Source organism: Eriocheir sinensis, chromosome 9 (genome assembly GCF_024679095.1).
Source record: "Eriocheir sinensis breed Jianghai 21 chromosome 9, ASM2467909v1, whole genome shotgun sequence".
NCBI classification, from domain to species: domain Eukaryota; kingdom Metazoa; phylum Arthropoda; class Malacostraca; order Decapoda; family Varunidae; genus Eriocheir; species Eriocheir sinensis.
The window spans coordinates 9,530,710-9,557,255 of NC_066517.1; the positions used below are offsets into that span (position 1 = coordinate 9,530,710).

The following is a 26,546-nucleotide window of genomic DNA, read 5'->3' on the forward strand; positions in this document are numbered from 1 at the left end:
CTCTCAGTCCATCAGAAGATGTGGCTGCTTCCCGAGCTTCATCAAGTCCCTCACAAGACATGAGTGCTGCCAGATCTTGCAGTCCACCACATAGTTCTCATGCCACACCCAGCAGTCATTCAGATGGTAATTTATTTTTGGTAGTTGTCTGTTAATGTTGCATTACAACTTGTAGGATGTGGCACCATAAATTTCCTTAGATTTTTCTTTATGAGGTTTACCTTCGCTAATACAATCTTTGCCTTCATCTTTTCCCTGTTTCATGTGGGTTTGCTTCATTTGAGTAGCCACCTCCACTCATTTCTATTAGACATCCTCCAATGTCTTCTCCCACATATTTTGGTATATACATTCAAGTCATCTCTTTGTGCATGGGTGGGTGTGGGTGTGTATTTACCGAGTTGTATTTACCTAGTTGTAGTTTTACAGGGCCTGGGCTTTACGCTCATGTGGTCCTGTCTCCATATCTGCATTTATCCAACTTTTCCTTAAAGCTTTACACACTCCTCGCCGATATTACATCTTCACTTAGTCTGTCCCAAACCTCTATTTCTTTGTGGGAAGCTATATTTCTTTATGTCTCTCAAGCATCTTCCCTTCCTCAATTTTTTATCATGTCCTCTTGTGTTCCTGGTGGTAATTCCTTCTTTTAGTAGTAACTCCACGTTTCTCGTTACTTCTTCCATTTTGCTCAATAATTTATAGATTTGTATTAGGTCTCCCCTTTCTCTTCTTTGTTCTAGTGTTGGTAAGTCCATTTCCTTTAGTCTTGTCATGTCAATCCTTCCAGTTCTGGAATCAGTTTTGTTGCCATCCTTTGCATTCTTTCTAGTTTCTTTATGTGTTTCTTATTGTGGGGAGACCACACTGCCTCCGCATATTCTAACTTTGGTCAGATCATAGTATTAATTATTTTTTTCATCATATCCTTATCCATGTAGTGGAATGCTGTTCCTATATTTCTCACCATGTTATACGTATCACTGAATATCCGATTTATGACTCTCAGGCTGTTTATTATATTATCACTCCTAGATCTCTCTCTTCGTGTATTTTCTTTAATATTTCACCATCTCCCATTTTATATGTCCATTTTGGTCTTCCTTCACTTTTTCCCATTTCCATAACATGACATTTCTTCACATTGAATTTCATCTCCCATTCCATAGTACTCCATTTCCAAAACTTGTTTAGGTCTTCTTGCAGAATTTTGCAATTTTTGCTGTTTCTGATGTTTCTTATATATGCAATCTGCAAACAGGCTCATATAACTATTTACTCCCTCTGGCATGTCATTAATATATACCAGGAAGAAATATTGATTGCTTGTCACCGATCCCTGAGACACTCCACTATCCACAGTTCTCCATTCAGATGTTATGTCCTTAACCACTGTTCTCATCTCTCTTCCCCTTAGGCAGCTTTCCATCCAGTTCTTCATTTTCCCTTTCAATCCTCCTTTATTTTCTAGTTTCCATAGCAGTCCTGTATGTGTATGTGTGTGTTGGAGAGAGTTTTGTAAAGCGTTCCTATTACTTCATGTTTACAAAGTTTCAATGTTCATTTTTGAACGAAAAGGTATATGCATTTTTTTTTTTTTTTTTAATGTTCCTATAATTTCATGATTACTGAGAGTTTCTAGTCTTTATTTTTTAAAGGAAAGTACAGTCACCTCTCGATTAACAAGAGTTTAAATAATCCGTTTTTGATTTAACACAAGTTGATATTTAAGGAGATACGTTTATTAGCTAACGCAATATGTTCGATTTAACACGAGTTTCATCGATGACGCCATCGATGAAACATTATTGATACATTAGTAGGACATGGAAACAACAAAAACACACGTTCTCATTTTATATAAACTTGTTCTTCACAACCAGTGACAACCAGACGACAACCAGTGATCGATGCATCACCAAGATTGATTGATTGATAGTTTATTGTTGCAGGTAAACAACAAGGGAGAAGGGAGGAACATGCCATCCCAACCCCCAGGCAGGACAGAGTGTGATTATACAACTGTTAATACACCAAGTGGTGATGGTGAGTGTGAGGACATGTTTTTGGCCGGCGCAGGTGAAGAACAAGTGTAAGTAAAATGAGAACGTGTGTTTTTGTTGTTTCCGTGACCTACTAATGTATAATTTATTGTTATTTATTATTATTATTTTTTTTTTAAGGTTAGAGTAACAAAATCCTCAAAATAGGCAGAATTTCCCAGTGTCCACATTACCATTGTTTCCTATGGGGAAATTATGTTTAGATTACACGATTTTAAATAACACGATATCTCCAGGAACGTAACCATCGCATTAATCGAGAGGTGACTGTATTACCTTTTTTACCAAAAAATATATGCATTTGTAGTAGTAAGTTTTCAGAGGCTGCATAATATGTATTGTTTTTTTCTTATATTGAAAGTCTTGAGAGGCTGTGAAGAGGCTGTAATTTATTTTGCAATATTTTTGTCAGTATTTAAAAAAAAATTCAGGTGTGATTAGGTTGTTTTTAATCTTTGGTGTAATTACCTAGTTGTATTGTACAGGATCCGAGCAAAGCTTATAAGTCATGGCTCCATATTTATATTCATCCAGTTTCTCTTTAAACATGTGTATAAAAGGTGTGTGTGTGTGTGTGTGTGTGTGTGTGTGTGTATGTATATATATATATATATATATATATATATATATATATATATATATATATATATATATATATATATATATATATATATATATATATATATATATATCTATATATATTACTGCAGGTCTACAGGGGCAATGGTGGCAAACAAATACGATTCGGTATTGGGTCAATATCGGCAAACGAGGCAAAATATATGCTGGCAAACAAATAAGATTCGGTATTGGCCCGATATCGGCAAACGAAGCAAAATATATTCTGGCATGGCAGTGGTCCGATATCGGCAGCGCCGGGTATAACGGTATGACTATGGCTGCCGGCTTCGGCCCGGCACTGGACCACTATTGGGCCGATACTTACCGCGGTGCAAACGGATAACGGACCTAGATCGGGCCTGTACCGGCAGCCAGATTTTACGTAATCGGTCCGATATAGTAAAAATCGGAATGCCGATACTGGCCAACATTGGTCCGTACATTCAATGTTTGCTGGGCAGTTAGCGGTTTTGCCTTAGTGGCTTGACACACCCCTGGCTGGCTATACATTAATAAGGTCAGGGGCGAACCTATCTGGAAGAGGCATGCAGCGACCTCTACCTCCCCGAGCTGTTTCTATTCTTTCTCTCCTTCTAAATAAATCTTCTTTACTTATATAATCTTCACTTCCCTGTAAAGAGATATATACGGACTAATTTAAAGTAACTTCCTTTAAAATAAAAGGTGAGGAAGTGAGGAAGGTGCCATTCTCCACAATAAAGGAGACCCTATAGTACCTTCAGCTAAAATTTAAGTATTCCTAATTTACTTCTCAGACTTCAGCAACTCATTGAAAATTTCCTATTCCTCTAATTGTTCATTGCAATCTTTTGTGGGGAGTGTGTTACGAATTAAGGGTTGTTTGGGAAGTGAGGGTGGTTCATTAGCTAAAAGCTAAGTATTATTTAAAAAGAAACCGAGCTTCGAGTGAGAGAACCTGAGTCGTTCCGGAATTTACGAGTTGGCAACCAGTACCCGCCAGCGTGTAGTCTGCCCTCAGCTCTCGTGGCTAGGGATGGGCAAGTACCGTTAATTTGAGTACCGGTAGTACCGGTACCGAAAACTCAAGTACCGTTAGTACCGGTACCGGTACCAGTACCCGAAGGAGTTTTTTTTTTTTTTTTTAATGACTTCTGATGAAATTCCCAAATAAATTTCCTGTAAAGAAAACTCTCTCTCTCTCTCTCCTTCACCTTAATATCAACTACTATACATTTCGGCAGCGGACAAACGCTGTTTTTTTTTCGCAGAAATATCTCTCGCGATCGGTGGATCCAGAGTATGATATTTCAACACACTGCCTTTAACACCGGACCTAATTTGTATGGCTAATATACCATGTTACCAAGCCTATGTGTTATGTTAGGAGCTTACTGAGTGATATTAAGCCTAATCCAGTCATCATATCTAAGGTGTTAAACAAATCGGACGAGTGTAGGGTAGGTGCTCCTCTAGCCCCTCCACCAACGCCCCGAACAACCCGAGACCACTCTTCCCTACTCCAATATCGCATAATCCCCCTCCTGGTTTGCCCTACTTCACCCCCCTACTCACCGTCCCTTCCCCAGCCCGAGGCTATGACTTAAGCAGACTACACTATCAGCCAACCTTAGCTATATATAACCATATATATATATATATATATATATATATATATATATATATATATATATATATATATATATATATATATATATATATATATATATTATACTTTTCATTATTGCTTCCACTTAATAACCGTGAGTGGAATGTATGTAATCGTATTTACAATAATACACGATGTACATATATATAGGAGCAATGACTACATTATTACGCACATGATAACCATATGTATAGATGGGAGAAAATATATACGGTTTATAATGGTACATAAAATATAAATATGAAAGAGACAAGTCAACAAAATAACATTATATTAGCTGGACCAAGTTGACATTTTTACGGATGAATGCTCTTACTACACAGTATGTAATAACAGTAATAATCTTTTCCTAGAGGTCCAGACCACAGGTAATGCCAGTACATCGTGTTCACTCTGGTGACCATATGACTGTAAACATGGGACCTTCTACATACTATATGTATGTAAACATGTTGCTGTACAGTAATTATCAACGAAATACGTCTGCCTCCATGGAACTGTACCATGCCTAGTTTATAATCATACCATTTATATACACGCACATGATTTTAATATATAATAAGTGATGGGAGAAACAGGGAGGGCCACAAAGAGTGATGAGGGAGGGGAAGGAGAAGTTAGTAGCAGGAGGATAACGAGAGCGAGTGTAAGAATAGGGCTAGAATAGTTTGGGAGGGTGTGGGCACACACTTCTTTTCGAATGCGTCAACATACCTGTCGGGTTTGTGTTAGTTTCACAAGTAAACTCGTCAGCATACATATACAGTAATGTGGTGGTTAGCTACAAATTAGGTCCGGGTAATATAGGTAGTGTGCTGAAATATCATACTGATCCAAAAGATTCGTTTAGGAGACATTTGGCAAGTCAGCGTTTGTCTGCCGCTGAAATGTATCAACTAGAGTAGAAATGCAACGTTTAGGAGCCCTCTGATTAATGTAAAATCACTTAGGTTTAAGGACAGACCACCTAGTCTGTACCATGGGGTCTGTGTGGTCTAATTTTCTATGTAAATCTATGTAAATATCTCTCTCTCTCTCTCTCTCTCTCTCTCTCTCTCTCTCTCTCTGAATGAAGTGAATATTTATTTTTTCGAAAAAAAAAATAGCATGTATAGTTATTATGGATGTACTCGATCATAGTCTAATAACAATAAAAATATTTATTAGCAACCTAAAAAAGAAAAAGAATCGGACATGAAGAATTATCCAGTAACTCCAATAAATAAATCAACTAATGGAAACGGGAGCTGTGATGGAAACGGAAAGCAGGACAAAATGGTGGGAACTTGGGGAGACGGTCAGCGGGGCAGTGACTCCGCGTCTACACACAGGGCCCATACCGCATGGAGGCGGGCGAGCACCGAGTGATCATTAAGCTTCCCGGAACCCAAGTGATCATGATGCTTCGCGGTACCAGTACCGATAGCAGTTATCGATACCAGTTACCGGTACCTGGTATCGATAACTGCTATCGGTACTGGTACCGCGAAGCATCAAGTGATCATGATGCTTCGCGGTACCAGTACCGATAGCAGTTATCGATACCAGTTACCGGTACCTGGTATCGATAACTGCTATCGGTACTGGTACCGCGAAGCATCATATGATCACTTGGGTTCCGGGAAGCTTAATGATCACTCGCCGGTACTGGTATCGATAACTGATATCGGTACTGGTACCGCGAAGCATCATGATCACTTGGGTTCCGGGAAGCTTAATGATCACTAGGCACTGCGCATTGCCGTTTGGATCTTAGTGACGCTCGGTGCTCGCCCGCCTCCATGTGGTATGGGCCCTTTGTGTAGACCACAGATATATATTAGCTTCGCTAGATTGGACATCACGTGACCGCGGGCGAGATTCACAGGCGCCATTTTGAAAGGTTGCGCCAGTCATCAGCTGTATGGGGAAAGCATGGGGAAAACGCGGAAAGAAGAAACAAAAGGCACCCAGTGCTTTGTAATTAACTGCAAGAACTACAAAAATAAAGTTACGAAGAGTAGAGGAATCTCATTTCATAAGTAAGTCAATTTTGGTCACAGTTTTATATGATAATACCCGAAAATCGAGTGTAAAACAGAGAACACTCCCACTCCCAGCCCTTTGTTCAGAGAGTTTGTGGAATGTTGATCTCTCTGATGGGTGAAGTAGGTGGATAATAAGATTTGCTGTTATATTCTTTCTGCTGTGAGTACTTAATAACCACTCTGGAGTGCATATAATGGTCTTGTAGGACCAATGTAATACTAAAAATCGATACGGAAATGTGTTTGAATACGATAGGTTAAGACAGGTTAGACTAGGTTAGATCAGGTTAGGTTAGGATTGGTTAGTTTAGGTTAGGATAGACTGGTTTAGGTAAGAATTGGATAGTTTAGGATATATTAGGATTGGTTATGTTAGGGTAGATTTGGTTAGATTGGTAGACCTAATGGTCAGCCACTGGAGGAGGTTTTATAAGTGGGAACTTTTCTGTAGTTTTAGCAAATTACCAAATAAATGTTCAACTTTCTGTTGCAGGTTTCCTGATAAATCAAAGCAGAGAGACCTTTACCTGGAGTGGGTCAGGCTATGTAGACGGACAGTGGACCCCAGTAATACTGCTCTCGTATGCAGTGCTCACTTTCGTCCAAGTATGGTAAATACTACCATGCATCATGCACAGCTACGTGAGGGAGCAATTCCAGAATTGGTTGATCTACCAAGCCACTTGCAGGTAGGCCTATTACAAAATACTGTAATGTCTATATCAGTATGAGAAGATTGCTAGATGCTTGATAATAAAACCCACATGGTAGAAACTAATGTGTATTTGGGACACGACAGTTTGACATTTACTAGAGTGTCAAACTGTCGTGTCTCCCAAATACACATTAGTTTCTAGTTTTCTACCATGTGGGTTTTATTATCAACATCTATATCAGTATATTGCTGTCCTATATGTAGCATGTTGTAAATAGGTATGAAGCATGACAAATTACCTCATTAATTTTTATGGAAGCTACAGTATGGTCATTGGTAGTAATTATCTGTATTTTCTTTGCATTGTACTGTAATAGGTATCTACAAGGACCAGGTCAACTGTCACAAGTACAAGTGCAGACTTACCAGTGCCCATGCCTCAACCTGGGCCTTCTACGGAACAAATGCATACGGTAACTGAATTACTATTTCCATGTAAATTGAGACACTGTTGCTTTGGGAAAATGGGAGTTTGGTGAGAGAATGATAGCTATAGGCTGTACAGTAGAATAGGCCTATAGTATAGACCATGAAATTGCCATATGAATACAGATGCATTTACCATACTTCAGTGAATAGAGAATGCCACAACTAACGAGATTATTTCACTATTCTAGGAGCACGCATATCCATTACCAGCTGAAGTTACACCTGACAGTAGGATTTCTGAGCTGGGAACCCAGGTGGAATCATTACGTAGAAAGCTCAAGAACACAAAGGCCAGAGAGAAGAGGGCAAAAGAAACGACCCAATCATTGCTGAAGGAGTTGGAAGAAAAAAATCTGATAAATGCAGAGCTTGAGGTTCGCCTGGAATCTTACAAAGGTTAGCATTGTTGTAGTCTAATGTTGCCTGCTGGTTGCTATCTTCAGTAAATCACTCGAATACTGTACTATGCTGTAGGCTACATGGATGATTCATAATCTTCAACCGGTAGATCCTCAACTGCTTTTTGTCATTTGCAGACATACCATGTGACCTCTTCCAAAACCCAACAAAGGAGTATAGTGCTGCACAGAAAAACTTTGCCCTAACATTACACCTCTACTCAAGCAAGGCGTACAGGTACACCAGAGAGACGAAGGGAATCAACCTTCCTGAGCCGCGTACGTTACGCAGGTAATTAGTATTCTAAAACTACAGTTTGTTAGTCCTACTTTATTGTTTAGAGATCAGTAAATTGCATTTTTTTTTATACAAATTTCAATACATGTTGGCAAAAAAACAATTACATTAAGGAAATGTTGCCTCATGAATGATTCAACTAACTGCTTCACTTCCTTTTAAATAATTGAAGGATTTTTAAGGAGAACTTTGGATATGTGAACTTTGTCAATTTCATGGCTATTTCTTCAGGTGGCTTGAGAAGTATGATGCCCAACCTGGTTTGAATGGGCTTATGATGAACTCCCTGGCAGCAAAGGCTAAAGAAAATCCCGCAGACTACACGCTGTATGTATAATATTTGGCATTCTTGTATATTTCAGTTTGAATTCATTGTTTTGGTTGCATTTTTAGTTTATTACTAACTTTTTTAATTTACTTCTTTGTCCTAACAGCAGTTAGCTACCAGAGATTCGTTGGATTTGCCTTGCCAGAGAAATTCCCAGATTGGCTATTACATTTATCATTTAGGTATTCAGATACAGGTATTGCTATGATACATAATATAGGCCTATACTGGTTAGGCTACTAAGTGGTTCACTTCCAGCTTGTATATTCGGTATGATTTTTCAGGTGCAGCATGATGTTGGATGGCATGAGCATCAAGCAAAAGATGGAATATGATGCTAAGACAAACAAGACTGTTGGATTTGTTGATTTGGGAGCTGGTTCAGTGGAAGATGTGGAGGCTAAAGAAGCACTAGTAGTCATGCTCGTTGGCTTGAAAGCTAATTGGAAGTGTGCAATTGCATACTACTTCACCAAAGGACTGTCCTCTGAACAACAAACAGAACTTGTAAAGCACTGTCTGGATGCATGCCATGAAGCTAATCTCAGAGTGTGGATGGCCACAGTACAAACAAGGGTATGGCTAAGCTGCTGGGTTGCAGACTGAAGCTTGCGTCATCATTTTGTCCTTCATTTGACTACAATGGTCATAAGATACACCTGTATTTTGATGCTTGCCATATGGTCAAACTAGTACGAAACACTCTAGAAGCGTACAGTGTCATTGTGGGGCCATCAGGACGGATTGTGTGGCAGTTCATCAAAGATTTACACCCAACACAGGAAGACATTGGTTTGCGTCTTGGGAACAAGCTGACTCCAGACCATATTGACTTCAAGAACAAGAAGATGAAAGTCAAGCTGGCAGTCCAAGTGCTCTCATCGTCTGTGGCATCAGCATTGGAATTTCTCCAATCAACTGGAATGTATTCCTTCTCGAATGCTGGCCCAACAGTGGAATTCATACGGGTAATTCATTTTATTTGTCATGAAGCATGTGAGTGAAGAGTGCAATATTTAAAAAAAAATAAATAAATAAAAAAATAAAAAAAAATCACAAGGGTTATTTGATCATTTTTCAGAGGATTGACCGCCTGTTTGATGTTCTTAATAGTCGCTCACCATACGGCAAGGGAACAAAACAGCCAATCAGGACGGAGAACTGGGCTGAAATCAAGACGTTCCTGCTTGAAACAAAGGACTACTTGACAGCCTTGAAGACTGTGGAAGGGATACCTTTGCATACTTCAGTCAGGTAATGGGTGTCTGGTGATAATTGATATCACAAGTCAATGATTAATGTCATATCGCTGCTAGTAAACCACTGATACTTAGCCTACCATATCCATAGTGTATCACCCTTTCCCTTTATATGCCAACTTGAGCTATACAGTTGTGCTGATACTCTTTCTACAGGTACTTGTAAAAGTAATTTTTTTTATATTTTCCAGAGGAACCTGTATCGTAGGACTATGCATGGACATCGTAAGCACCATAGCTATAGTAGAAGAGCTCATGCTTCCCAAGGTGCATGGTTTCAACTACTTCTTGACCTATCGAACAAGTCAAGATCACCTTGAACTTTTCTTCTGCGCTGTCAGGCAATGTGGTAGGTATCTTTCTTATTTATTATTTTCATCACTGATGTTACTTGTAAAATTTCTTTTTTGAGAAATTCTTTTAATCTGTTGTAATTTGTGATTTTGTAGGTGGATCTTCAAACAACCCCACAGCAGGACAGTTCACAAGCATCTTCAGGCGACTTCTGGCCCGTACCGGCCGTTTGCTTGGATCCGCGGAAGCAAATGTGAAGAGACTAGATGACACAGCCCTATTGGATGGTACAACATCAACCTATGTTCCTCCGCATGACACCAATGCTGCTGAGATCACCCGGGAAGAACATAACTATGCAGCCCTGCACAAGAATATGGGCATCCTGGTTGAGAACATTGTGGTGTACATTGCTGGTGAGTCTTTATGTTAAGAAAATAGCTTCAAATGTTGATTATTAGCACAATTCGCCATGTTGTATTAAAAATGCCATTTTTTCTTTTAGTAAAACATGTGTTTCTTGCAATACTTTCAGGATGGGTGATAAAGAAGGCTATTGATCAACTCCGCTGCGAAGACTGCAGAATCAGCCTAGTGTCTGACACCTCTTCTGAGTCTTCAGTACACTACCAGGCAGCATTGAAGTTCCTCAGCATGAAGAACTGGAGCAGCAAGCTACATGTACCATCGGATGGTGTCATCGCAATTCTCCTTAAGGCCGAGCAGCACCTGAGAGACCTATCCAGTATGAAGTATGTAAACCCAAAGATCAGCCTGGTGCGACTGCAGTATCTTGTATTACGAGATGTTGACCCTGATGTCCTGTGTTTGCACTCGCATGTTATGGATACAGCACAAGGAATAGACAACCACAGTTATGACTTGGTCCGTTTGATGGTCAAGATCTACTTCAATGTGAGGTACTATCATGTGGCTAGGCTACACACACAAAAGTTCCAGGCCAGGAGTGTGCGACAGAAACTAAACAAGTTGGTGTTGTTTAAGGGACAGTAAAATGTGTGAGGGCAAGTCAAGCAATGGGAATGAATATTATATTATTTTGTACCTGCCTAAATTTTTGGTGACCACCTCTTTTTTATGTAGCCTAAAATATGTAAAATAAAGTATACAATTACAAAACAGTCGTTGTCTTTGAAAGCCTACACATACAGTAGGCCTACAGTCTATCCTCATAATATAATTTAAAAAAATCAAATTGAGCAAAATAGAAAAAATGAGCCATTCACAAGAGTTTCTTTGGAACTCCTTGCCCTGGCCTTCATATTCACACCCTGCATATGTGCATATGTCCAAATGATAGTTGCCATTTGTTAGATATCCAGATAGAACTCTCTTTCCTGATTGTGTCGGTTTTTACATTTTTGAAATCGGACCAGAATTAAGGTTTTGGGAGCTGTTTTTAGTGCGCTCCTTACCATGTTTGCATGTTAATATTCTGGTGGTGCAATCTTTCAAAATGGCGCCAAGCCCGCTCGCGGCGCGCAATGTAAACAAAATAGGCGTGTCCAATCTAGGTAATACAGATCTGTGGTGTAGACGCTGAGTCACTGCCCCGCTGACCGTCTCCCCAAGTTCCCACCATTTTGTCCTGCTTTCCGTTTCCATCACAGCTCCCGTTTCCATTATTTTATTTATTTATTGGAGTTACTGGATAATTTTTCATGTCCGATTCTTTTTCTTTTTTAGGTTGCTAATAAATATTGTTATTGTTATTAGACTATGATCGAGTACCCACTACCCATATCACCGAGATATCCACTCACTAAGTGGTGATCTCTCTCTCTCTCTCTCTCTCTCTCTCTCTCTCTCTCTCTCTCTCGCCTGCTACACCTCCAATATTTAATCATCTTATATAATTCATCATGCAATTCTTTATAGCCAGAAACTCTCGCCAAGGGATTCAAACTTTTTTCGTTAATGCTTTATTGGATAAATATGATCTCTCTCTCTCTCTCTCTCTCTCTCTCTCTCTCTCTCTCTCTCTCTAAAAGTTAACGAGTCATACGAATTTAACAGTGGCAAGTAAAAAGAAAACGAAGTCTTGGGTTAAAAGTTAGTGAGTCCCACGAGTCTTTAGAAAACGCTAATATATATTGTTATTGTTATTAGACTATGATCGAGTACCCACTACCCATATCACCGAGATATCCACTTACTAAGTGGTGATCTCTCTCTCTCTCTGAATGAAGTGAATATTTATTTTTTCGATAAAAAAATAGCATGTATAGTTATTATGGATGTACTCGATCATAGTCTAATAACAATAACAATATTTATTAGCAACCTAAAAAAAAAATCGGACATGAAGAATTATCAATAAATCCAATAAATAAATCCGAGCAACTGGTACCGGTACCGTACCGTTTAGCTGGTACCGTTAGTACCGGTACTGGTACCGGTACCTGCCCACCCCTAGTGGGTTGGCGCGGGGCAGCAGGGGCCGCGGCTGGGTGCGTGTCCTCCAGGGGCACCTCACCGTCGACCAGGACAGTCTCAGAGCTACCAGACTGCACACCCTCCATGGGTGCGGTGGCAGCTTTAACAGGAGAGGCAGTGGGGGAGAGGCAGCCAGGATTATCCGGCTTGAGCCGCTTGCTAGCGCTGGCCACGTGGTCCTCCGAACAAAGACGAGGGTCAAGTTCGGCAGAGTCGTCCATCTCTTCAGTCTCTTCAGACCACAGGCGCCGTTCCTCAGGGGCAGGACACTGCCCGGAAGCCGCCGAGTAGGAATGTTCGTCAGCCATGTCCTCTAGACACCGTTTATTCCGTGGAAGGCAGGGCATCCACGGACGGAGCACAGGACAACGCACGTCTACACAGCACGGCCGTGTAGACGAGACTGTTGTCCTTTAAAATAAAAGGTGAGGAAGTGAGGAAGGTGCCATTCTCCACAATAAAGGAGACCCTATAGTACCTTCAGCTAAAATTTAAGTATTCCTAATTTACTTCTCAGACTTCAGCAACTCATTGAAAATTTCCTATTCCTCTAATTGTTCATTGCAATCTTTTGTGGGGAGTGTGTTACGAATTAAGGGTTGTTTGGGAAGTGAGGGTGGTTCATTAGCTAAAAGCTAAGTATTATTTAAAAAGAAACCGAGCTTCGAGTGAGAGAACCTGAGTCATTCCGGAATTTACGAGTTGGCAACCAGTACCCGCCAGCGTGTAGTCTGCCCTCAGCTCTCGTGGCTAGGGATGGGAGATACCGTTAATTTGAGTACCGGTAGTACCGGTACCGAAAACTCAAGTACCGTTAGTACCGGTACCGGTACCAGTACCCGAATGAGGTTTTTTTTTCTTAATGACTTCTGATGAAATTCCCAAATAAGTTTCCTGTAAAGAAAACTCTCTCTCTCTCTCTCTCTCTCTCTCTCTCTCCTTCAACTTAATATCAACTAAAGTAGAAATGCAACGTTTTGGAGCCTTCTGATTAATGTAAAATCACTTAGGTGGACAGACCACCTAGTCTGGACCATGGGGTCTGTGTGGTCTGATTTTTTATGTAAATCTATGTAAATCTCTCTCTCTCTCTCTCTCTCTCTCTCTCTCTCTCTCTCTCTCTCTCTCTCTCTCTCTCTCTCTCTGAATAAAGTGAATATTTATTTTTTCGATAAAAAAATAGCATGTAAAGTTGTTATGGATGTAGTCGGTCATAGTCTAATAACAATAAAAATATTTATTAGCAACCTAAAAAAGAAAAAGAATCTGACATGAAGAATTATCCAGTAACTCCAATAAATAAATCAAATAATAAAATAATGGAAACGGGAGCTGTGATGGAAACGGAAAGCAGGACAAAATGGTGGGAACTTGGGGAGACGGTCAGCGGGGCAGTGACTCAGCGTCTACACACAGGGCCCATACCGTATGGAGGCGGGCGAGCGCCGAGCGTCACTAAGATCCTAACGGTACCGGTACTAGCGGTAATGCGCAATGCCGAGTGATCATTAAGCTTCCCGGAACCCAAGTGAACATGAGGCTTCGCGGTACCAGTACCGATACCGGGTACCGCGAGGAATCGATTCTTCGCGGTACCAGGTACCGATACCTGGTACCGGTACCTGGTATCGGTACTGGTACCGCGAAGCCTTATGATCACTTGGGTTCCGGGAAGCTTAATGATCACTCGGCACTGCGCATTACCGCTAGTACCGGTACCGTTTGGATCTTAGTGACGCTCGGCGCTCGCCCGCCTCCATGCGGTATGGGCCCTGTGTAGACGCTGAGTCACTGCCCGCTGACCGTCTCAAGTTCCCGCCATTTTGTCCTGCTTTCCGTTTCCATCACAGCTCCCGTTTCCATTATTTCATTATTTTATTTCTCTCTTGAGCTGGATATTCTCTCTCTCTCTCTCTCTCTCTCTCTCTCTCTCTCTCTCTCTCTGAATGAAGTGAATATTTATTTTTTCGATTAAAAAAATAGCATGTATAGTTATTATGGATGTACTCGATCATGGTCTAATAACAATAACAATATTTATTAGCAACCTAAAAAAAAAATCGGACATGAAGAATTATCAATAAATCCAATAAATAAATCCGAGCAACTGGTACCGGTACCGAGCAATCTGGTACCGGTACCGTACCGTTTAGCTGGTACCGTTAGTACCTGTACTGGTACCGGTACCTGCCCACCCCTACTCGTGGCGAGCCCAGTCTGGCAACCGTCCGGTTAAGACGTCTTTTGTCAAGTCTCGCAGTTCTCGGTCTCTACTTCTACGTCTTCAAGAGATCGGTCTCAAACAGTGCTGACAGTTTTGGATTACTTATTCTGAAACCACCTCATCATCTACAGCTAAGTGATTCACAGGTTAAACTCAGCCGGGGCTCTATTGTTGTCTTTAACTGTTAGCGAGTCCTTAGCAAGGTGATTTAACTATTATTAGAGGTAAGTTGGCCACGTGTGAGTGTGATCTTAACGCGTTATTATAAAATAGTGTTGTGTTGGAAGCTTCCCCCGGCGACCATTGGCCTCTAGAAGGCTCCCGGAGAAACGAGCAAGGGGGCGGGGAGCAAGGCGAGCCGTCCGCGCCCCGCGGGGCGCGGCCAGGCGCCAGGCGGGAAGTGTTGCCAACTCGCATATATTTTTGCTACATGTTCTTGTATGACCTAAAATATACTGTAACATTCTAGACTGTACTGTTCTGGATATATATAGGAGAAGAGGGCGAGAGAGGGCCAGTCCCAGTCATAGTAAGCTAGTGGTAAGTGAAGAGTCAGAGTGAAGTGTACTACTAAGGAAGAATATTAAACTACAGAAGCTGTGCAAAGTGTTTACATATCTCCCTCCCACGGAGTCTCCTGACGGCGACACGGAACCCAAGTAACACGTCCGGCATAACACTGGTGTCAGGAGTGTAGGCATTTGTTTTTCGCCATGGAGACTCGTTCCCAAGCTGCCCAGAGGGACGACATGTTGACTGAACTTTTGGAAGCCTTGAGACTACAGGGGGAGAAACAAGAAAGAGCACTCCAAGAACTCAAAGAACAACAAGAAAGAGCACAGCAACAACAAGAAGGAACACTCCAAGAACTCAAAGAACAGCTAGAAGATCGCTTCACAGGATTACAGCTACAGCTAAAAGCAGTACAAGATGGAAGTGAGTCAGTGCGAAGAGAAATGACTGATGTGACCACGAACTTGGAACAACGCCTGATAGAAGTGGAGAAAGAACACACAAATCTTCAACAAGAGATGGAGGTGGTGCGGGAGACGACACACAAAGAAATACTAGAAGTGACAGAGTGAAGGCCCTTGAAGACTGCTTGGCTGGAAACGGACAGCCAGTGCCTACAGGGGTTAGTTGTACCCAAGATGCTTCTCCTACGCAAGTCCGGGGTAGTTTGAGCCCTGTTTCGCCTGAGTTTATCCCCGCAAGAAGTTCCGCCAGCCCCATGAGTCTGCTGGGTTCGCCTGTTAGAAAGAAGCCTCAGGAGTTTGATGGCAAGGTCTCCTGGGAGGCTTACCGCTCTCAGTTTGAGCTGTTGGCAGCTCGGAACGGATGGGATGACCAAGAGTGCGCGGTGCAGCTGGCCACTAGCCTGAAAGGAGCGGCGCTGGAGGTCCTTGCTCAGCTCGACAATGCGACAAAGGGCAGCTACAGCGGGCTGGCACAGGCGCTGGAGCAACGATATGGGACCAAGCACCAGAACGAGCTCTTCAGGGTTAGGTTCAGAACCCCCAACAGGAAGCGCGGCGAGTCTCTTCAGGAACTCGCTCAGGACCTTGAGAGCATGGCGCACAAGGCATACCCAGGTGCCACCCCTGACCTGCTGACGGTTTTGCTGCGTGATCAATTCATCGATGCCCTGGACAGCCCTCAGCTGAAGATACAAGTGAACCAAGCTAGGCCAACATCAATGCAGGAAGCTCTGGCACGTGCCATGGAGTTTGAGTCCTTTGTTAGGTCTAGCTTGTCAAGCTTCAGGGACGACTCGACTTCTGGCTTTAGGGCACGAAAGGGCGCTGTCAGCGACACATACAGGTTCCAAGGAACGTGCTGGTACTGCGAGAAGGTTGGGCACAAGGAGAACGAATGCTATAAGAGGAAGAAAGAATATGAAGATGGCGTCAAGAAGAAGCCCAGAGAAGGACCCAAGTGCTGGACCTGTGGAGAAAAGGGGCACTGGAAGAATGAGTGTCGGAAAACGTGCCCCCGGCGAGGGACCACCACTCGGGAAACTAAGGAGGACTGGTTCACGGGGGCAACGACCAGTCTGTCCTGTACATGCCCCGAAGATGTCAATGTGCAGGAGAACCACCATGACGAGCTGCCAAGTGGAGGGCAAGGTTGACGGAGTGTTGTGGCCTGTGGTCGTCGGCACAGGCTCGGAACGCACATTGGTGCGGCCTGACGTGGTGAGTCATCGTCGGCTTCCTAAGACGTCGCATCGACTGTGCGGAGTCACTGGACACTATGCAGAGCTCAGAGGCCCAGTGGACGTGAAGTTTGAGCTCGGAGGAAAGGAAGAGTCCCTCTCTGTGTACGTGGCCGACATGGACGACCCCTGCATCCTAGGTATGGATTATCTTGTCTCCCACAGGTGCGAGCTGGACTTTCGCGCTAAGCAGCTGACTGTAGGAGGAAGGAGGGTGCCACTGACGACTGTGAACAAGGAAGACCTGCCAGTGACGGTCAAGCGCACCACCATTATCCCTGCGAGGTCGGAGATGCTGTTACCCTGTCAAATTACGTGTGCCCCCCCGGCTAGCCTGTGTGTGGTAGAGAGTGGAAGTCGATGTCCGGTAGAAAACGGGGTGATTGTAGGCAGTACTTTGGTAGACCCTGCTGCAGCGGAAGTGCCTGTCGTCGTGGCCGATGTCTCCTTCAGCCCAAAGAAAATAGAACAAGGGACCATGGTGGAGTTGTGCCAAGAGATCGACCAGGAACCAAGAACCTGTGTCTGCAGGAGAACCCTGACGAAGCCCGAGGAGGAGCTGCCCGACTACCTGCGCGACCTGTTTGACAGGAGCTCCAAGTGTCTAGAGGAGCCCCAAGTGGAACAGCTCAGGGAGCTTCTCGTGAGGAATGCAGATGTGTTTTCCACAGGAGACCTGGACTTGGGGTGTACGGACCTGGTAGAGCACCACATCGACACAGGTAGCCACCGCCCAGTGAAGCAAGCTCCTCGAAGGATGGCACCAGCCCGTCGCAAGGAGATGGATGAGGTAATGGATGATCTCCGGCAACAGGGGTTAATCGAGCGGTCCAGCAGCCCGTAGGCGTCTGCTGTAGTGCTCGTCAGGAAAAAGGACGGTTCCCTCAGGTGCTGCGTGGACTACCGAGCCCTCAACGATCTCACCATCAAGGATTCATACCCACTCCCACGGATCGACGACACGCTCGACGCCTTGGTGGGCTCCAAGTGGTTTTCAACACTGGATATGAAGTCTGGGTATCACCAAGTCAAAATGGCGGAGCAGGACAAAGAGAAAACAGCCTTCTCCTACGGTCAAGGCCTGTGGCAGTTTAAGGTCATGCCCTTTGGCCTGTGCAACGCGCCGGCCACGTTCGAGCGGTTGATGGAGAGGGTGCTGGAGGGACTTCACTGGAAGACGGCACTCATCTACCTCGACGACGTGATTGTCTTTGGCCAGACCTTCGAGCAGGAGATGGAAAGGCTATCAGAGGTTTTCGCCCGGTTTAGAGCTGCACACCTTAAGCTCAGCCCGAAGAAATGCTGTCTGTTCCAAAAGGAGGTCCAATACTTGGGACACATCGTGAGCGAGGCTGGAGTACGCACTGATCCTGAGAAGGTGACTGCGGTAAGGGACTGGCCGACACCCACCAACGTGAAGGAGCTGCGGAGCTTCCTCGGGTTGTGCTCATACTACCGCAGGTTTGTGAAAGGCTTCGCTACGATTGCTGCACCACTGCACCTCCTGACGAAGAAGGGGCGCAAGTTTGAGTGGACAGCGGAAACTCAGGTTGCCTTTGAGAAGCTCAAGGAGGCCCTCATCAGCTCGCCCGTACTCACCTACCCAGACCCCTCTAAGCCTTTTATACTGGATTGTGATGCCAGTGATGAGGGGATTGGTGGAGTGCTGTCCCAGGCATGTGCCGACATGGAACGGGTTGTGGCCTACTTCAGCAAGAAGCTCACTCCAGCCGAGAAAAACTATTGTGTGACCCGGAAATAACTCCTGGCAATAGTCAAGAGCCTTGACTTTTTCCATGCTTACCTGTACGGTGCAACTTTTACCATCCGCACGGATCACGCTGCATTGCGGTGGCTGAAGTCACTGAAAAACCCTGAGGGCCAACTTGCTCGCTGGATAGGTAAACTAGAGCAGCATCACTACACTATTGTGCACCGATCTGGGCTAACACACGGTAACGCGGACAGCTTGAGCCGGCGCCCCTGCCTACCTGAGTGTCAACATTGCCTCCAGAGGGAAAGCGTCCAGAATATGTGCCGCCGCACTACAGTGGAACAGACAGCGGAGGTGCCATGGGAAGACTTGGGAAAACTGCAGCGGGAGGACCGAGATCTGAGACCAATTATGGAGTGGCTGAGTCAGTCGTCAACGCGACCTGGGTGGGAAGTAATCTCGAGAGAAAGCCCTACCACCAAGAATTACTGGACTCAGTGGGACACTCTTCGGATAGACGACGGGGTGTTGCAGCGACGCTGGGTCTCTCATGATGGTCTTGACCACTACTGGTCCACGGTGCTACCTATGAAGTCACGGGAAGGCGTCTTGAAAGAAATGCACGATAGCATCACCAGCGGACACCTTGGGGTAAAGAAGACACTGAGTCGCCTGCGCCAAAGGTTCTACTGGGTTGGCATGAGGAAGGACGTGGAAGAATGGTGTCACGCGTGTGAGGTGTGCTGTGCAAAGAAGGGCCCCAAGAAGCACCACCGTGCCCCATTGCAACTATACCAGGTTGGAGCCCCCATGGAACGGGTGGCAGTGGATATAGCAGGACCCTTGCCTCTGACGACGAACGGAAATAGGTACATCTGCGTCACAATGGATTACTTCACCAAGTGGCCGGAAGCCTACGCCATCCCTGACCAGGAAGCCACTACCATCGCTAAGGTATTGGTGGAGGAGTTCTTCTGTCGCTTCGGTGTGCCTAACGAGCTCCATTCCGACCAGGGAAGGAATTTTGAGTCAACAGTCCTTGCTGAGTGCTGCAAGCTTCTGGGTATCAAGAAGACCCGGGCCACCCCTCTGCACCCACAGTCAGATGGAATGGTGGAGAGGTTTACATAGATTTACATAGAAAATCAGACCACACAGACCCCATGGTCCAGACTTGGTGGTCTGTCCTTAAACCTAAGTGATTTTACATTAATCAGAAGACTCCAAAACGTTGCATTTCTACTCTAGTTGATATTAAGTTGAAGGAAGTGACGGTCGAGCTTATTTTTGAAGGAGTCAGTCGTGTTACACTGGACCACTGATGATGGGAGCTTATTCCATTCTCGCACTACATCGTTGGTGAAGAAAAATTTGGTGCAGTCTGAATTTACTTGTCTACATCTGAGTTTTACGCCATTGTTCCTCGTGTGCAAAGTGTCATCGATCATAAACAATGTTAATCTGTCTACATTCGTGAAACCATTAAGTATTTTAAAACATTCGATCAGTTTTCCTCGGAGGCGACGTTTCTCAAGAGAGAACATGTTAAGGGTAGAAAGCCTTTCTTCGTAGGATTTGTTGCGCAAGGAAGGGATAATTTTCGTTGCCCGACGCTGAACACCTTCTAATTTAGCAATATCCTTTGCATGGTGGGGAGACCAAAACTGTACCGCATATTCCAAGTGGGGTCTGACTAAACTGTTGTAGAGCGGGAGTATTACATCTTTATTCTTAAATAAAAAGTTTCTTTTAATGAAGCCCAACATTCTGTTCGCTTTATTTGCTGCATCGATGCATTGCTGTGAGAATTTGAGGTTTGACGCGATTTTGACCCCCAAGTCCTTGACGCATTGAACGCTTTTGAGTTTAACGCCGCGCATTTCGTAATCAAACTTCTTATTCCTCGTTCCAACTTGAAGGACCTGGCACTTGTCTACGTTAAAGGGCATCTCCCATCTATCCGACCAAGCTGAAATTTTGTGCAAATCCTCTTGGAGGCTTTGCCTGTCTTCGTCAGTGAGAACCGAGTTACCAATCTTTGTGTCGTCTGCAAATTTACTAATGCGGTTATTGAGTCCAACATCCACGTCGTTGATGTAAATAATGAAGAGCACTGGGCCAAGAACCGAGCCCTGAGGGACGCCACTAGTGACCGGCGCCCACTCTGAGTTAAATCCGTCAATCACTACTCGTTGTTTTCTGTTGCTCAACCAATTCGCGATCCATTGGTTTACCTGACCGTCAATACCTATTTGCTTTAATTTGTAAAGTAATTTATGATGCGGGACTTTATCAAACGCTTTCTGGAAATCAAGATAGACTACGTCCAGTGATTTGGTTACGTCATAAACAGTGAAGAGGTCGTTATAAAAGGTTAATAGATTTGACAGGCAGGATCTTTTGTTTCGGAAGCCATGTTGTGAGTCCCCAATTAATGAGTGGCTTTCAAGGTAACTCACAATTTTGTCTCTAATTATGCCCTCAAGTAGCTTACCTACAACCGAAGTTAGACTAATGGGCCTGTAATTACCTGGTACTTTTTTTGTCTCCTTTCTTAAAAATCGGTGTCACGTTAGCCTTTTTCCAATCTGAAGGGACAATGCCTTGTCGCAAGGACATATTGAATACGGTTGTGAGGAGGAGAGTATTTCGCTCTTTGTTTCTTTCAGCAGAGTTGGATATACTTTATCAGGTCCAGGACTTTTATTTGTTTTAAGTGATTTGAGGGCTTTAAGGACTTCATCGGGTTTTATTTCAAAGTTAGACAATGCATGCTCGGGATTTACATTAGTACTGGTGTTGTTGGTGGTGGTGGGAGGACTGTTATTATTAAACACCGAGGAAAAGTAATTATTTAATAGGTTTGCAACGTGTTGGCTGTCAGTCACTAGTGCACCGTCGCTGTTTGTTAAAGGTCCAATTCCACTTCTGATCGCCTTTCTGTTGTTTATGTAACTGAAGAAGGATTTCGGATTATTTTTACAGTTGGCTGCAATATTTTCTTCATATCTACGCTTTGCCTGATGCACTAATCTTTTACTCGTCGCCTTGCATCATTGTAAAGTCTAATGTTTTCGGGCGTGCTTTGGTCTTTCTTTAACCTGTAAGACAATTTTCTCTCCTTGACTGAGTGTTTAATGTCGCTATTAAACCACGGTGGACTTTATTAGTGTTAATTCGCTTCTCACAAGGGTACAAATGTGTCCTGCTGAGTGAGTAAGTGATTTTAAAGTTTAGCCAGGCGTCCTCTGCATTGCCGTCATCTGATAGTTGCATATCTATTAGTTTTCGTCGGATTTCTACGAAGTTGGCTCTTTGAAATTGGGCACCTTAACTTTATTTTCAGTCACCGATGTTTGAGCTCTAATGTCAACGCGCACTAGTTTATGGTCGCAGGAACCGAGGTGTTCTCCTACCGTGACATTACTGACTAGGTTATCTTGGGTCGCTATAACAAGGTCAAGTATGTTATTTTGTCGAGTTGGTTCAGAAACCATTTGGCTTAGATAATTTTCCTCTAGAAATTCGATCATTCTATGGGACTCACCTTCTGTACCCGACAGTGTCGCCCAGTCGATATGGGGGAGGTTAAAGTCTCCTAGTATCAGTGAGTCGCTGTTATTAAGTGACTGCCTTAAGACGCTGTACATTTCAAGATCGCCATCAAGTGATTGCCCCGGAGCCCTGTAAGTGACAGATATATTTAAATTGACTTTTGCAATGTTTACTCTCACGCACAAATGTTCAACGTTACTGTTTCTTGGTGTTTTGTCAGTAGGTTGCAAGTAGCTTTTGACAAAAAGGGCGACACCACCCCCTCTACGGTTTACACGATCATTGTTGAAGAATCTGTAGCCATCTATGTTGTATTCGGAACTTAAATCAATATTAGTGGTGTCGATAAATGTTTCGGTTATAGCAATTACGTCAAAGTTTTCTGTCAGAGCAAGACATCGCAGTTCATCAAACTTGTTTCTTAGGCTACGCGCATTGAAACTAAGGACTCTTAGGTTATCTTGAAGCTTGGTAATAGAGGTACTGGAGGGTTCAATGTTACGAGTCTGTTGCGGTGTATGGTGTCTATTTACACGGGCGGGATGGAAGGACGTGGCTGAGAGTCGTTGGTGTGGTGTTCGGGCGTTACGTACGGCGTTGTTGAGGAGCCTTCCAAATCTGGCTGCCCCGATGGGGGACAGGTGTATGCCGTCTCTTTGGAAAAGTCTACTCTGGCCGTAGAAATCGTTCCAGGCGTTAAAGAATTCGACGTCAAGCTCTCCGCAGAGAGTCTGCAGGCGGTTGTTGAGGCTGAAGGCCTTACTGTAGAAGTCGCCCTCATCCCATGTCCGTGGTAGAATTCCTGAAATCATAATATTAGGGGATTTAGACTTATACTGCTGGATGAGCCTACGGTACTTGTCCAGCAGTTCCTCAGACCGGGTCGTGGTGACGTCGTTTGTACCTGTGTGGAGAACAAAGAGTGAGTCATTAGAGGCCTCAGCGGAGACCGCGTCCAGGGCAGCTGTGATGTCGTCAACACCAGCTCCAGGATAACAGTAGTTACGCCTACGACGGGGGACTCTGCCACAGAATTCAACCACCTGATGGCGAATCATAGTCACCGACCAAGAAGGTGCTCTGTTCCTCGTCCTCCTCCTCCAGTATGGCAAATCTGTTGTAGCAATGAGTAGGATAAATGGCTCTAGGGGCGGGTCTGGCTCCTCCTCTCACGGGGGTGAAGCATTCAGCGTCAGCTCTACCGGTTCCCTGTGACGTGCCTTCTTCGGAAGGTGGCTGGGCATCGAGTGTAGGTGAGGAGGGTGATGAGGCGTCCGTTGCAGGAGGGGCGACGATGTTGGCCTGGATAAACTCCTGCAAGGTATCAACATGAGTTGTTAGTTCGGTGATCTTCTTCTCGCGAGCCGTCAGCCTTTCGTCCTGTTGAAGGAGTCTCGTTTCAATCTGCTGTGTCAACAGGCAGTTCTTGCAGAATGTCGATCGTCCTGAGAAGAAATGACCAGAGAAGTTTCCTGTGCAAGTCGAACATTTCTTTAGCGCCATCTTGGTAAGGAGGAGAGCAAGTGAGTAGTGTTTATCTATATATTTGCTTTTCTTTTCTTTTCGTAGGGCAGAGGGACGCGTGCGTGAATAAGCGAGAATAAGTGAGTGAGAGAGAGGAGAGAGAGAGAGAGAGAGAGAGATATGGGAAGGCGTAGGAGGAGATAGGGATGGAGGGAGGAAGAGGGCGAAGGAAAGGGGGGAGAGAGAGAGGTGGGAACGAGATAGGGAGTGAGGAAGGAGAGACAGAGAGGGGCAAGTGGGGGGGCAATGGAGAGGGGAGGCGAGAGAAAAGGAGGAGCGAAACGCGAGGGACGAGAGGGAGAGACGCAGGTGATGAGGATTACTGTGTCTCTGGGGAATAATCTGGTCAAGTCAGGTCAGGTAAGTCTGAACACCTGCGTAGGGATTGGCGTCGGAGTGGAATCTGGAAATATATAAAGAATGTGGCGGAAAGAGTGTAACACTGTGTTTTGTGTATATGTGTATATATGTTTTACAGGGCGCTACGGCGAGAGGGTAGATACAGGCAGAGAGAGGTAGTAAAAATAAGGGCAACACTTAATCCTGTCCAGCGAAGCACGTGGTCGCACAGCAAACAGCACACCTCTGCAGGCAGCTAACTCGGTTGACAATAAGCAGTACGCAGCACGACGCGATATAGAACACGGCACACAGCACAGCAAGATTTACAGTACAGTTCAGTACAGCACACGAGGGTGGAATCGCAAGCGAGAGAGGTCACGGAAGTGGGAGCGCGTGCGGTTTGACCTCTCGGAGTGAGGGCAGGGCGCTGACTGGACCTACAGGTCTGCCGCCCACGAGACTACGGGGTATTCACCGGCAAAGCTGATGTTTGGACGTGAGCTGCGATTTCCGGTGGACCTACTGACAGGAAGGCCTCCTGGGGAAAGCCTTCCAAGGGACGCCTCCAGTTTTGCCCGCCAACTAGAGGAACGGCTGGAAGAGGTGCACCATCAAGTCCGTGGTGCCTTGAAGTTCTCTGGGGAGGCCATGAAGCGCGGTTACAATATGAGGGCAAGCCACGTTGACTTCAAGGAAGGAGACCAAGTCTGGCTTTACAACCCGCAGAGGAAGAAAGGACAGTCTCCGAAGTTACAGAGCCCCTGGGAAGACCCTTATACTGTGCTAGAACGCCTCTCCGACGTGACTTACCGAATCCGGAGAACGGAAAGGACCAATTAAGCCGAAAGTTGTCCACGTCAACCGCCTATGGAGATACCACGGTCCGGGAAACTACACCTGGAACAACTACAGACACCCAGCAGCCGACGAAAACGCAAGAGACGTCCAGGACCGAGAGGAGGTCGACGACGACATAGGCCTTCTGGACCTTTCAGCCGAGGGAGATAACCTCCCGGCTTCGGCAGATGTTCCAGGGACACCCCAAGAAGCGGACGACGACGAGGCGCACCAGGAGATAGACGCGCAGGAGACACCGAGCAGAAGACAGAGACAACGCAGGCGTCCACAGCGATACGACGATTATTATGTTTTTGATTAATTCTCTTACGTTTGTATATAGTTAAGTGTGTGATCGGGACGATCACAATTAAGAGGGGGGGATAGTGTTGTGCTGGAAGCTTCCCCCGGCGACCATAGGCCTCTAGAAGGCTCCCGGAGAAACGAGCAAGGGAGCTGGGAGCAAGGCGAGCCGTCCGCGGGGCGGCCAGGCGCCAGGTGGGAAGTGTTGCCAACTCGCATATATTTTTGCTACATGTTCTTGTATGATCTAAAATATACTGTAACATTCTAGACTGTACTGTTCTGGATATATATAGGAGAAGAGGGCGAGAGAGGGCCAGTCCCAGTCATAGTAAGCTAGTGGTAAGTGAAGAGTCAGAGTGAAGTGTACTACTAAGGAAGAATATTAAACTACAGAAGCTGTGCAAAGTGTTTACATATCTCCCTCCCACGGAGTCTCCTGACGGCGACACGGAACCCAAGTAACACGTCCGGCATAACAATAGCAACACATTATTATTATTGCATGTGTTGGAATACTATCTTTTAATTGAAATGCCTGAATTTTTACTCTTTACTACACTCCCACACGTCCTCTGCGTGTAACGAAACCCACGAGAAATTAATCCAGATAAGGAAAGGTTTACCGGCGCCGGGGGTCGAACCCGCGACCAGCGTAACGGGAGAACCACTCCTTTACCAGTCGGCCAAAGAGGTACACCCCTGGCTAAGTGAGTTATGGGAGGTTCGCCCATCAGGCAAGTCGTGTCACTACACGGCTCTCCATTCCTATTTAGATTAATTTCTGTCTGTTGAGTTCCCATTTTCTATGAACTTCGGAGAGCATGGGCCATCACTCTACCTGTTACCCTCTCGGGGTGACACAACAGAACCACAGGAGAGGATGCCCACCGCTTTTGCCACCAGTGAAATGCCTGCATTTTTTTTTTTTACTAAACTCACACACGTGGCCTCTGCGTGTAACGAAACACCCGAGAAATTAATCTAGACAAGGAAAGGTTTGCCGGCGCCGGGGATCGAACCCACGACCAGCGTAACGGGAGAGCCACTCCTTTACCAGTCGGCCAAAGAGGTAGCCCCCTGGCTAAGTGGGTTATGGGAGGCTCGCCCATCAGGCAAGTCATGTCACTACATAATGATAATAAAACAATCAAACCGTTTATTTCAATGCTGCATTTAAGCAATATTCTATACAAGCTTTGTACCAAAATATAGTCTCTATGATTTAGTGCACTCAGATTAATATACAGGTAAAAATAGGTTTTAAAGGGCTATTCTTGAGTATGAACAGTATG

General features: G+C 44.6%; 2 long non-coding RNA genes across 2 annotated transcripts; both read left to right on the forward strand.

Moving 5' to 3' along the window:
* Positions 1 to 6,639: 6,639 nt before the first annotated feature.
* LOC126995904 (uncharacterized) lies at positions 6,640 to 7,930 on the forward strand. The gene is made up of 3 exons (XR_007750823.1): positions 6,640 to 7,048; positions 7,392 to 7,487; positions 7,692 to 7,930. It is a non-coding gene; the product is annotated as an uncharacterized LOC126995904 (long non-coding RNA).
* Positions 7,931 to 8,065: 135 nt separating this feature from the next.
* Positions 8,066 to 9,069, forward strand: LOC126995903 (uncharacterized). The gene is made up of 3 exons (XR_007750822.1): positions 8,066 to 8,193; positions 8,431 to 8,526; positions 8,812 to 9,069. It is a non-coding gene; the product is annotated as an uncharacterized LOC126995903 (long non-coding RNA).
* Positions 9,070 to 26,546: the final 17,477 nt, after the last annotated feature.